Source organism: Oryctolagus cuniculus, chromosome 3 (genome assembly GCF_964237555.1).
Source record: "Oryctolagus cuniculus chromosome 3, mOryCun1.1, whole genome shotgun sequence".
NCBI lineage: Eukaryota > Metazoa > Chordata > Mammalia > Lagomorpha > Leporidae > Oryctolagus > Oryctolagus cuniculus.
Window position 1 is genome coordinate 60,839,652 of NC_091434.1, and position 12,495 is coordinate 60,852,146.

At 40.6% G+C, this 12,495-nt stretch overlaps 1 pseudogene; it reads left to right on the top strand.

Annotated features, from left to right (window-relative positions):
* The first annotated feature begins 3,662 nt into the window (after positions 1–3,662).
* LOC138848866 (N-alpha-acetyltransferase 20-like) overlaps positions 3,663–12,495 on the top strand; it is a 124,833-nt pseudogene continuing 116,000 nt past the window's right edge.

Genomic DNA, 12,495 nt, shown 5'->3' on the forward strand with positions numbered 1-12,495 from the left:
AGGGCAACAGGGACCTCAAAGCAGGGTGAGTCGTTGCCAAGCAGCGTTTCTCTCCATCCATCTCTGTCAGCCCTGGTCACACAAGTATCTCCATTTTCCAATTATCTACACCAGTGCTTTCTTCTATTGACAGGAGTAACTAAGAGATGACTTTACATTTAGCAAGAGTTTAATAAATCTTAGTCACAAAATATCAAAATATTCACTCAAATATATCAGAAAGAATGACCACAATTCTTTTCATCAAACATTTGATAAGACTCTGATATAGGCAAGGCATTGGGAATATCAATGTAAATCACCAGCTCTTAAAAGTTTTGAAAATCTAAAGAAAAACAGAAAATACTTCTTAAGATGTCCAGCTTTTAATCTTTAATGTAGTGGTTTAAAATAAAACTACTCTTATCCAAGTTTGCATTCATAATACTCCCAGAACCTATCTTCAAGTGAAAATAAACCAAATAAAGCTGCTATATTAATGACTAGAATATTTGATATGAAAGCATTTCTAACACAAAGACTGTAGAATCCTTTTAGTCAGTTTTCTTATTGGCAGCTGGATTTGAGGGCCATAAACTTCACACCAAAAAGTCCTAAGCAGTTGCAGTAGAGTGGGAAAGTGAGTTCCCACAGGACAGAGGTGATCACAGAAGGCCTGGTGTTTGTTATTAATTCAACACATTTTCGTGAGCATCTACTCTGTGTCAGCTTGAAGCTGAGTGTACAACAAAAAGTGGCTAAGATACAATCTCTGTCTCCACAGAGCTTCCTGTCGAGTGGGGAATAGAAACTCACAGGGAGCTCTGAGCTAGTGTGGTGTAACTTCACAGGGAGCACATGCTAGGATTCCCCAATCCAGGGACAGGAGGTCAGGAACAGCCTTAGGAAAGGATAAGCAGAAAGGAGAGAAATGAAAGTTTGAGGGTGCAGTGTCCCAGGCAGAGGGAAGCAAATGCGCAAGGACCCGAAGTTGAAAATTCAAGTTCTCTTCTGGGCAGGGAGGATTGTTGAGTTCTGTAGCAGTGCTGCTGTGTGAAGAAGCTGGAGGGCAGACTGAGCTTCCTGAGGACACTAATGAATCCTGGAGACAGGAAAGGAGGATTGCATTACATAAGTCTATCCACATCCCTGTTCTACAGATTGCCATTTCTAGAACGCATCATGTAACATTTTTAGCTCTTAACAGCATGTGTATATGTATTTGAGCATATCATACACATTTTTAAATGGGAAAGAAAAAGCATCAACATGTTAACCAAATGATTTTTTCTAAATTTGCTACTTTGTACTTTTTTCATATTTTCCAAATGTTATATAATACTATGCATAACCATTACATTTAATCCAAAAAGCATTAACTGTAACTTAACTTCTGAATATAACTACAAATGCTATAGTTTCCGAAGCTTTTTATACTTCCTCTATTTCTAAGGAACACTTGCTATACAAGGATTCCTTTCTACTTTTTGATAATAAATGTTTTGTATTTAGAAGATAAGTCAGCTGAGTTAAGTAACTAACTTTAGAAGTGGATCCTTCATTGAACAAAAGCAAGATTACAAACATAATAAAGTACAGTCAGCTCTCTGTATCCATTGCAGATGGTTTTAAGACCCCTGAGAGTACAAAATCTACAGGTGCTCAGTTTCCTTACATTAAAATGGCATATAAGTTACACACACACACACACACACACACACACATTCTCACATACTTTTTTATTTGAGAGGCAGAGAGACGGCCAAACAGAATAAGAACCCACAAATCTTAGTTCACTCTCCAGATGCCACAATGGCTCTAGGCTGGAAACTGAAGCTAGGAGCCAGGAACTCAAATTGGACCTCCCAAGGGTGGCAGGAACTCAAACACTTGAGCTGTCACTACTGCTTCCCAGGATCTATATCAGCAAGAAACTGGAATCAGGATCCAGGGATAAATGATTATTGCACCCAGGCACTCCCACATGGGCAGCAGGCTTCTTAACCAACATCTTAAGTGTTAGGTTAAACACTTGCTCCTCGTATACCCTAAATTATCTCTGGTTTGTTTATAATAACAACTAATAGAACATAAATGATTTGTCAATAGTTGTTATACTATATTGTGTAGGGAATAGTGACAAAAGGACAAAAAGATCTGTACTTTTTCAAGACAGACATAATATTTTTTCCCAACATTTTCAATTCACATTTGATTGACTCCATAGATGTGTAACCTAAGGATATGGAGGGTATGGAGAGCCAACTGTTTGTGTGTTAACCATGTTTCCAACCCACAGAACATACTGCTTATATCCTCTAAGTATGATTTATTTATTATATATCATGTATGTTATTTAAGAAGAGTATTATGCAAATTAATTTGAACATGCAAATTAATCTGAACAAGTAACCTGAATATTGCTAAAGTTCACCTCTTATAAAAAGCACTGTTAAACCTGAAGAAGACATAAACAAAAGTTAACCTATTTCTAGCAGGTTTTTTCTCAGTTTTCAGTTCATTAGTCAGCATATATAACATTTTCTCCAGTACTTGTTTACAAAGCCTGCTTATTAAATCCAAATCCACGAGACCAACACATGGTTCAGAATTTACACCGAGGAGAGGAAAACAAATTCATGTTTAACCTTGTTGGTATGGGTGAGGTCACAGAAGACGCACGCAGAATAAATGCATGTGATGACGGCCACAATAAAGATGGCAGGAGTGATGGACCATCCTCAGAAAGCAACAAAAATAAAAGGGTCTCTGTCCTCCCACTTCCATTTCTCAGAACGGAGTTTGTGCTGTTTTCTTTGATTTCAGGCATGATCATGGCATGGAAAGTGAATGATCAGGTTCATAGCTCAGGCTCAGACCTACAGAGGCTGCTGGCATATTCAGAACATCAAAATTCAAAGCTTAATTTGTTTGCTTTAAGGAAACTCTTGCTTAGTTATCAAATGTAAAGTGTCTTAGAGCTAAGATTTTTTAAAAAACTAACATGCCTGAATTATTAATTATCCGTCTACCATTTAAGTCTTCACTTGGCAAAACAATTCACTTTTCAAAGATTGCTATAACAAGTCTTCGGCACAGCTAGAGCAAACATTTGTGTTTGTATTAAATCTGGCTATTTCCACATATGTTCACTGTGACTTCAGGAACAGAGCCATCAGGCGAAAGAGAGGCGGGCAGTCATTCACATTGTGCTGATAACAGCAATTTAGGTTGGTAGGCTAGCTGTGTCAGAAGGAACAATTGTAATATTTATAACTTGCCTTTCTCCTAACTTTTAGTGCAGTCTAGTTACAAATATGAAAAAATCACAGGTATCTGAATGTCCCCAACTCACAGTCCCTGACTGGACAAGAAAAGTCATTCCAAAGTTGTATTTTCTGTGTAGCTGCCCCACCAAAGCAAAAGTGTGATTTACAGACTGAAGAAAGGAAGAGCACTGACCAAATGTAAGGGAGAATGATAGATTTACACCAGTGCTCCCCTGTCATTTCCTCCCACAACTGGACACGTTCTTTCAGTCCTTTACAGTCTAGAGGGACGAAATAGAGCCAGGACTCAAGGAGACATTGCAAGAGCCCTGGGGATTATCTACACTATTTCTCTGCTGGAATCAGGTTGTCACCCAAACTGTGGGGAAATTAGGCACACGTGGCAATTCAAAGATGGCGCCCAAAGGAGGTAAGGTGGGCAGTACCCAAAGTCGTTTACCACCAAAGCTGATTGGCCGCGCAGCACCAAGGAGGTGAGGACAACTGATGACGAGTGTACAGACATATGGCTGGTCCTGTAAAAAGTCGCCCTGTAAAATGACCTTTTAAGTAATTGGTTGGTCCTTAAGCCCTGCCTTAGTAATCATGTGGTCTTGTGCTTTAAAAGGCTTTGCCATGTGCCAATAAATGGAGTTCTTGCTTGCTTGACTTGACTCCCCACCGCATCTGATTGTCTCCGGGATCAGGAGGCTGGGGAATGGGCGAGCAGCGCACTTACTTTTCTTCAGACCCAGTCCATCCTCATTCGGGTGGACTAAGACCCTGCACCAAACGATGTTGAGAACAGTGTAGCCTACAAGTGATGGGTCATGTTCACTTTTAGTGACGAATTCTAATGGATCTAATCATTTGTGTTCAAAACCTATATGTTAATGCTTATCATTCCATTATGTACCATTTATACACACACAAATACACACACATACTTTCTTGGGTATCATTCTTAGAAACTGAAAAAACACTTCTAAGAGTTTTTTTTTCTCCCCACCCCCACCCTTCTTTCATTTCTTCCTGAATTTCAAGACTAAATAATGTTGGTTCTTTTTAGAATATTTGTGACAATTTCCCAAATACTTATATTTCATGTTCTCCAAACTTTCTTGCCCAAGAAAATCTGCAAGTAGCAGAACAGGCATAGGATTCACAGGACATGAACTTCAACGTCTTCTGATTGAGTGAGACAAACTTCATCAGATCATGAGGGTCACTTGTAGTCAGAAGGATGTAGGCTAGAAATTACAGAACAGCCGGAGCCATGGCTCAATAGGATAATCCTCCACCTGTGGCGCCAGCACACCAGGTTCTAGTCCCGGTCACTCCTCTTCTTGTCCAGCTCTCTGCTGTGGCCCGGGAAGGCAGTGGAGGATGGCCCAAGTGCTTGGGCCCTGCACCCCATGGGAGACCAGGAGAAGCACCTGGCTCCTGCCTTCAGATCAGCGTGGTGCGCTGGCTGCAGCGGCCATGGGCGGGGTGAACCAACAGAAAAGGGAAGACCTTTCTCTTTGTCTCTCTCTCTCTCTCACTGTCCACTCTGCCTGTCAAAAAAAAAAAAAAAAATTACAGAACAACACATGAAGTATATTTCAAGTGACAAACCAAGGAGAACTGTACAATGCACTTGTGAGGCATTAGTTATAGCAGTCTTTCTGAAATGTTTGTGTGCCTCAGAACCACCTGATGCAATCAAAAAACTCTCAATTTTCAGAACACCTATTCCCAGAGATGGATCTAGTTTTCAACACTCTTTCCCATGATCTCCTTCTTAAGGGCTCTGAACAGACCTGAACAGAACAGAACACCTATTCCCAGAGATGGATCTAAGTACGTACATTTTTAAGTAGCATTTGGGTAGTTCTGAAGCAATTGTTCCGTGGATCACACTTGGGAAACCCAGGGTGGGAGTACCTATTCTATCCCTAAAAAAAAAAATAGTAATTTAAAATACTCATTCAATAATGCCTAGTCAGGACTGTCATTGCAGCTCAGAGGGCTAAGCCACAGCTTGTAACACTGGCATCCCATATCAGAGCACCAGTTGGCTTCTCTCTGCTAATACACCTGGAAAAGTGGCAGATTATGGCCTAAATGCTTGAGCCCCTGCCACCTATGTGGGAAACTTGCATGGAGTTCCTGACTCCTGGCTTCAGCCTGGTACAGCCCTAGTTGCTGGGGCCATTTGAGGAGTGAACCAATGGATGGAAGATCTCTTTCTTTTTCTATTTGTGTCTCTCCCTTTCTCTCTGTCACTCTGCCTTTCAAATAACTAAAATAAAATTTTTTTAAGATTTATTTATTTTCCTTGAAAGTCACAGTTACACAGAGAGAAGGAGAGGCAAAGAGAGAAAGAGAGAGAGAGAGGTCTTCCATATGCTGGTTCACTCTCCAATTTGCCTCAACAGCCGGAGCTGCGCAGATCCAAAGCCAGGAACCAGCTGCTTCTTCTGGGTCTCCCACACAGGTGCAGGGGTCCAGGGACTTGGGTCATCTTCTACTGCTTTCCCAGGCCACAGCAGAGAGCTGGATCAGAAGTGGAACAGCCCAGGTCTCGAACCAGCACTCATATGGGATGACAGCACTGCAGGTGGTGGCTTTACCCACTATGCCACAGTGTTGGCCCTAAAATAAATCTTAAAAAAAAAAAAAAAACACCTACATGATCATCTGATCACCTGCAGAAGATAGGGAAAAAAACAAGTCAGAAACTATCCTTCCTTCATGGTACTTATATTACTACCTGTTGGAAAATGAAGAAGAAAACATATGGCTATTTATAAGAAATTAGCTTACTTTCTATTATACCCTTTATCCTTGAATTTGCCTTCTAATATCTGTTTTAAAAGTATAAGCTTGAAGCAACAAGAATATATTTAGAAGTAAAATCTCATGTAGTTTCAAATTCATATATGAGAAAAGGAATAAATCCCCATTGAGAAAAGAAAATGTAAAATGTTTCTTTGGGGCCTCATTAAATATTATGATTAACTTAGAATCTGAGTTCTACTTAAACATGGCAGGTTGAAAAATCAAGCTGAACTGTGTCTTAATCAAGCTGAACTTGATATTATTTCATATTGGCAAAATTGTTGGGTATAGAATTGTGTGGTTTGGGTGAGAACTTTTGTAGATATGGATCAGGTCTGTTCAGAGCCCTTAAGAATGAGATCAAGAGAAAGCGTATTGAAAACTCAAGAATGCTTGGGATTCTCTAATCCATTTTGATCTCAAGAAGATTTTAGTTAAGCTAGAAGCACTACATTTTAAAAACGGGGGGAAATATTAAACAATATGATAGAAGAAAAAAGTATCTCAGAAACTCTGCAAAGGAAGAGATTAGCAGAGTCTGGAAGGGGGATGTTTTCTCAGGGAATAAAAGACTTAAAGTGATCACTAAAAATATACAGAAATGATTAATAGTGGGGTCTCCACAATGAACATAATCTGAGTACCAGAGCCTAGACCAGAATAGTCTCAGAGTCACATAAGTTTTAAATATCAGGAAACAACACTATACAGAAAGAATGGGCCAACATAAGGATATGATTTAAAATTAAGATGAAGCACAGCGCCGGTGCCGCAGCTCAATAGGATAATCCTCCACCTGAGGTGCCGGCACACCGGGTTCTAGTCCCGGTCGGGGCGCCGGATTCTGTCCCGATTGCCCCTCTTCCAGGCCAGCTCTCTGCTGTGGCCTGGGAGTGCAGTGGAGGATGGCCCAAGTGCTTGGGCCCTGCACCCCATGGGAGACCAGGAGAAGCACCTGGCTCCTGCCTTTGGATCAACGTGGTGCACTGGCCGCAGCGCGCCAGCCGCGGTGGCCATTGGAGGGTGAACCAACGGCAAAGGAAGACCTTTCTCTCTGTCTCTCTCTCTCACTGACCACTCTCCCTGTCAAAAAAAAAAAAATGAAGCACAGCAATTATAAATTGGTTTCAGATTAAAATACAGGTTTAACAAAGGTGGTTGGAGTGATTTTCAAATAGTCTCTATAGCCCTTTCCACATTTTCCTTTGCAGCTTGTAAGAGTACTCACAACCACAAATACTCTCCCCTAAATCTACCTGTGCAATAGATGCTGGCTGTTTTCCTTTTCATCTCTCTAAACTGTGTATAATGATACTTCTAAGTCTGAGAAATTGTTTTGTTTTTATTTTTTGCTGTTTTATCTTCAACAATTTGGATTTGTTCCCTCCTGGGTTTCCACTCCTTTTCTATTGGCTCATTTGTCTTCTCATTAATGCTTAAGTTGGCTCTCTGTCCTCTGCTTCAAAATTAGTTCTTCAAAATTTACCATTTACTAGTTGACTTTGTTTATGATTTCTTTAGATATTCATTTATCTAGTTGAATATTTCCACCTTTCTTTTTATAATGGCTTGGGTTCCCATCTTGGTTAAGAAGGCTTCCCCTGCAAATTCCATTAGACAGTATCACAAATGGAAATTTTTTTTCAAAGAAGTAAGAAAACAGGGTTTATGAATGAGATACTTAACACATCATTGTTTACAGTAGCCAAAAAATAGAAATCAAGGGAATATTTGCCATTATGGCACTCCTTTAGAGTGGATTTGAGTCCAATTAATTGATTTGGAGGAACTTCCACAAAATGCCATTCAGTGAGATAAACAAAATGCAAAAACGTATGTAGTTGAATCTCATTTTTGAAAATCAGTGACAAAAGCAATCTGTATCTCTAGTTATATATGCTGTATGTGTGCATATGCATACATATGTGTGTGTGTCTCTGTATATCCCACATAATTACACAGACCTGGAGAATCCATCTTAGATTGTAACTATGGATTAGGTCATGTGACCTAGAATACATATATATAATATTATACATTTATAAATATTTATGTTATATATAAAATATGCATATTATTAGTATGTAATATTGTATAAGAAAGACGCAAAGAACATTTTAATTTTTTTTATTTTTTGAAAGGCAGAGTGGACAGTGAGAGAGAGAGACAGAGAGAAAGGTCTTCCTTTGCCGTTGGTTCGCCCTCCAATGGCCGCCACGGCTGGAGCGCTGCGGCCAGTGCACCACGCTAATCTGAAGGCAGGAGCCAGGTGCTTTTCCTGGTCTCCCATGGGGTGCAGGCCCAAGCACTTGGGTCATCTTCCACTGCCTTCCTGGGCCACAGCAGAGAGCTGGCCTGGAAGAGGGGCAACCGGGACAGAATCCGGCGCCCCGACCGGGACTAGAATCCGGTGTGCTGGCACAACTAGGTGGAGGATTAGCCTATTGAGCCGCGGCTCCGGCAGAACATTTTAATTTAATGACATTTTCCCCCAAGTGGAATTGCAGAAACAAATATGATGACTCCTCAAAAAGTCTTTTTTTACCAATATGTTTTATTCATTTCATCATTAGGTGAAATCTGATTGTAACAACTGGCAAATACTGACCACTATATTTTGTCACCCCAAGTTTCCCTGTGTGGCCCTCAGAGAATTAATCTTTCTGAGCCTTATATAAAAGGAAAATAGAACAATATCAGTATTTAGTCCAAAGGATTATTATGAGCATTAAAGCAATTAATGTATGTAGGATTTTAGACAGTGGCTGGCCAAATAAATGCAAGTAGAACTAAAATGATAAAGCAGAAGTAGTAGTAATATCTTCTGACTGCTGTTAAAACTCATCAATTAGATGCTTAGTTTGTGTTGATCTCCTTAGAAGTTTAATTCATCTATCAGCATGAAATAGGGCATCTCCCACTAATGTGTTAGCCCTCAGATTTGCAATTTCTGGGGACACTGTGGTTCCACATTTCTGTATGTTTGACTCCAGTAGCTATTGCTTTTGTCCTGATCATGCCTTTAGATTTATAATTTGTCTTCATATCATCAACAGCACTAATCCACATCCATATAGTCCTTTAAGGTTCACAAAAGCTCTAGATACTTATTCTCATTCAACCTTCACAGTCTATCAAATAAAATGACTGGGTCCAAAATTTGTTGTGTTTTCTCCAGAACATGCCTAGTAAGCAAAGAGCAAGAGTCAACCCCAGCTCCAAAGCTCTTGGTAGTCTTGGTTTAATAGCCAATCTCAAACAGACACTTCAGATACAAAAAGAATGGTAAGATCTAGCATCTTTTCTTTCAAGGCATTCTTTGATACGAGTAGGTTATATTTTATAGATCATTATTGACATCATGTAAGCCCTAGGAATGCAAGCTTGGGATCATGAAGAAAAAAACTTTCAGGACGACAAACAAACTTATTATAATTTGCCCTAAATTTGGCTAATACAACATTAATTCTCTTGTAGATGTGCCAGAGCTGGGAAAGAAATTTTTCTGTTAAAGTGAACTAATGAAGTTTTCCAGGTATTAGAGAGCACAATTGGGCCTACAAGTGCATCTGTTTATACATGAGGAAATTTGAAAAGTCATTGAGCACATCCAACCATCTCTGACAGAAAAAATATAGAACTTTGACATCTTGCATACAAATTTAAATGTCTAATGCTAAGGCAATTGTATCTGAAATTCATATGCTTGAAGAGATGAATATCTTGTGTTCACATATTCTTTTTATGTTTTCAGAGAATAAAACAGCTCACAAATCTATCCACATACCTTAATTCTACAAAAGGGATTCCTGTTAAAGATAAAGGCCACTATTTTCTCTTAGAAGTTACACAGTACAGACTTACATCTGATTGTAAACTATTACCAAATGTTTTGCAGTACTTTCTAAATATGAGACCCTAAATGAAATAAAGGGAGAAATGCAAATAATTATACTTAGATCCTGTGCTAAAAGAATCTATAGTCCACAAAGGGAAATGTACACACTGTAAATTAACAGATGATGAATACAAAAGATGAAACAGGATGATGTACGCAAGGTGCATGTGTTTTAAAATGAGCCAACACTAAATCTGATTTCAACTACATCACTGCGACTTTGGACATGTTATTTAAATACTTTGATTTATTTTCCTCTTTTGCCATGCAATGAGTGTATTAGTGCATATCTTACATAATTGTTCTGGTGACTAAATAAAGTCATATGTGTAAATCACACAGCTCAGTGCAATCTATTCACAAAAATGACCATGATCATTATAAGAAAAGACCTGGCAAGATGCCATCAAGTTTCAGAGGAAGGTGAAATAACTTTAAGAAATATGGGCGGAGCCAAGATGGCGGAATAGTGAGGGTGCGCACCGATAGTCCGGGAAAATTTAGTTTAATAAAAGGGGAGTTACGGTAGCCTCAGAAAAAAGAACCAGGAAAATATTGCAGAGGAAACTGTTCTGGATTGAGTGGCCGTGAATCGGAGGACCTACTGGGAGAACAAGGTCACCCACCGCACGGAAGCCGAGCCACGGGACCAAGCCGCAGAAGCCGAGCCGCGGGACCGAGCTGCGCAAGCCGCAGGCTCTGCGCGCCAGTGCTCAAAGGGGAGTGCGTGCCACACAGACAACAGCGGGGAGACTTGGGACGTCCAGGGCTCCGAGTCCACACATCAGCGCTGGAAGGGGAGCGGACCTGCGTGAAGAGCATGGGAGCCCACAGTTCGGGACACCAGCGGCAGACTCAACACACCAGCGCTGGAACGCGAGGTGAGCCAAACCTCAATAGCCCGAGACACCGGCAGGCAAGTGGAGAGAGGAGACTAGAGGGAACGACCCCCGGGGGGGGGGGGGGACTTCACCAGGCTAACTGGAAGAGAGAGAGAGGAAAAAAAAAAAAGGTGACCGGTACAGACACGGGTTTCTCTCTCACCACTCACCTCTCAAGGGCGAGCAAGACAAAGAGCAGGCGGCCATCTTGGACATACGTCATAAGCAGAGCGACCTCAGGTCTGCACTGGCCCTGAGCCTAGCAGGAAAACCTGACTCTGGGCAGGGCGAATTAACAGGAGATTAGGACCTAGTAAATTTGTGGTGCTACTGAACTGAGACTGTGAAAAAAGAGATGGTGGGGGAGAGAACTCACGGAATTCACGTGAGCACTCTCCAGAGACGCTACAATTCCGTAACTTTGGCAACCCAGTGGGAGACTGAAGGAGAATTTGAGCCCACTCTGAGGGCCGAACAGATTCCCTGTGTGGTCCTTGGGAAAGAGCTTCTGATCTCTGGCTCCTGTGGGTATATCATTTGTCTGCTAACTACCTCCAACTTCGTTCAGCTGTGCAGAATAACTTCCCTTTTGAATCAAAAAAAAGAAAGAGAGAGAGAGAGATCTACCACGCCTAACCTGGGAGTGTCACCTTTGGCACACCAAACAGAGCTCTCAGGCAACACCCATCTCAAGCCATAAGGCTCCATCAAAAAGAGATAGTCCACTTAATCTAGAGCCATAGTATAACAAGAAAAAGCACCACAGTGAAGAAACCAAATATCTCCAATATGCCAAATAACAAACGCAAAAACCAAGGTAATAAAAACAAGGAAGTCACCATGAAGCCCTCAAATGAAAAAGACACCCCAATTCAAGATTATGAGGATGATGACATAGAAGAAATGCAAGAAGCAGATCTCAAAAAATTGATAAGAACATTAAGAAGTTCTCAAAAACAAATTCTTGAACTACAGAAATCCTTAATGGACAAGATAGAAAATCTCTCTCGTGAAAATGAAATATTAAGGAGGAATCAAAATGAAACGAAACAACTAGTACAACAGGAAACTGGGATAGTGACTGAAGTGAAGAATTCAATAGATCAAATGAAAAACACAATAGAGAGCCTTACAAACAGAATGGGTGAAGCAGAAGAGAGAATATCGGACTTAGAAGACAGAGAACAGGAAAGCATACAGTCAGACCAAAGAAAAGAAGAGGAAATTAGAAATCTAAAACATATTGTCAGGAATCTTCAGGATACTATTAAAAAACCCAACATTCAGGTTCTAGGAGTTCCTGAAGGCATGGAGAGGGAGAAAGGATTAGAAGGCCTTTTTAGTGAGGTATTAGCAGAAAATTTCCCAGGTTTGGAGAAGGACAGAGAAATCCTAGTACAGGAAGCTCACAGAACCCCTAATAAACACGACCAAAAGAGATCCTCACCAAGACACGTTGTAATTAAACTCTCCACAGTGAAACATAAGAAAAGATCCTAAAATGTGCAAGAGAGAAACGTCAGATTACTCTCAGAGGATCTCCAATCAGACTCACAGCTGACTTCTCATCAGAAACTCTACAAGCTAGGAGGGAATGGCGAGATATAGCCCAGGTACTAAGAGAGAAAAACTGCCAGCCCAGAAT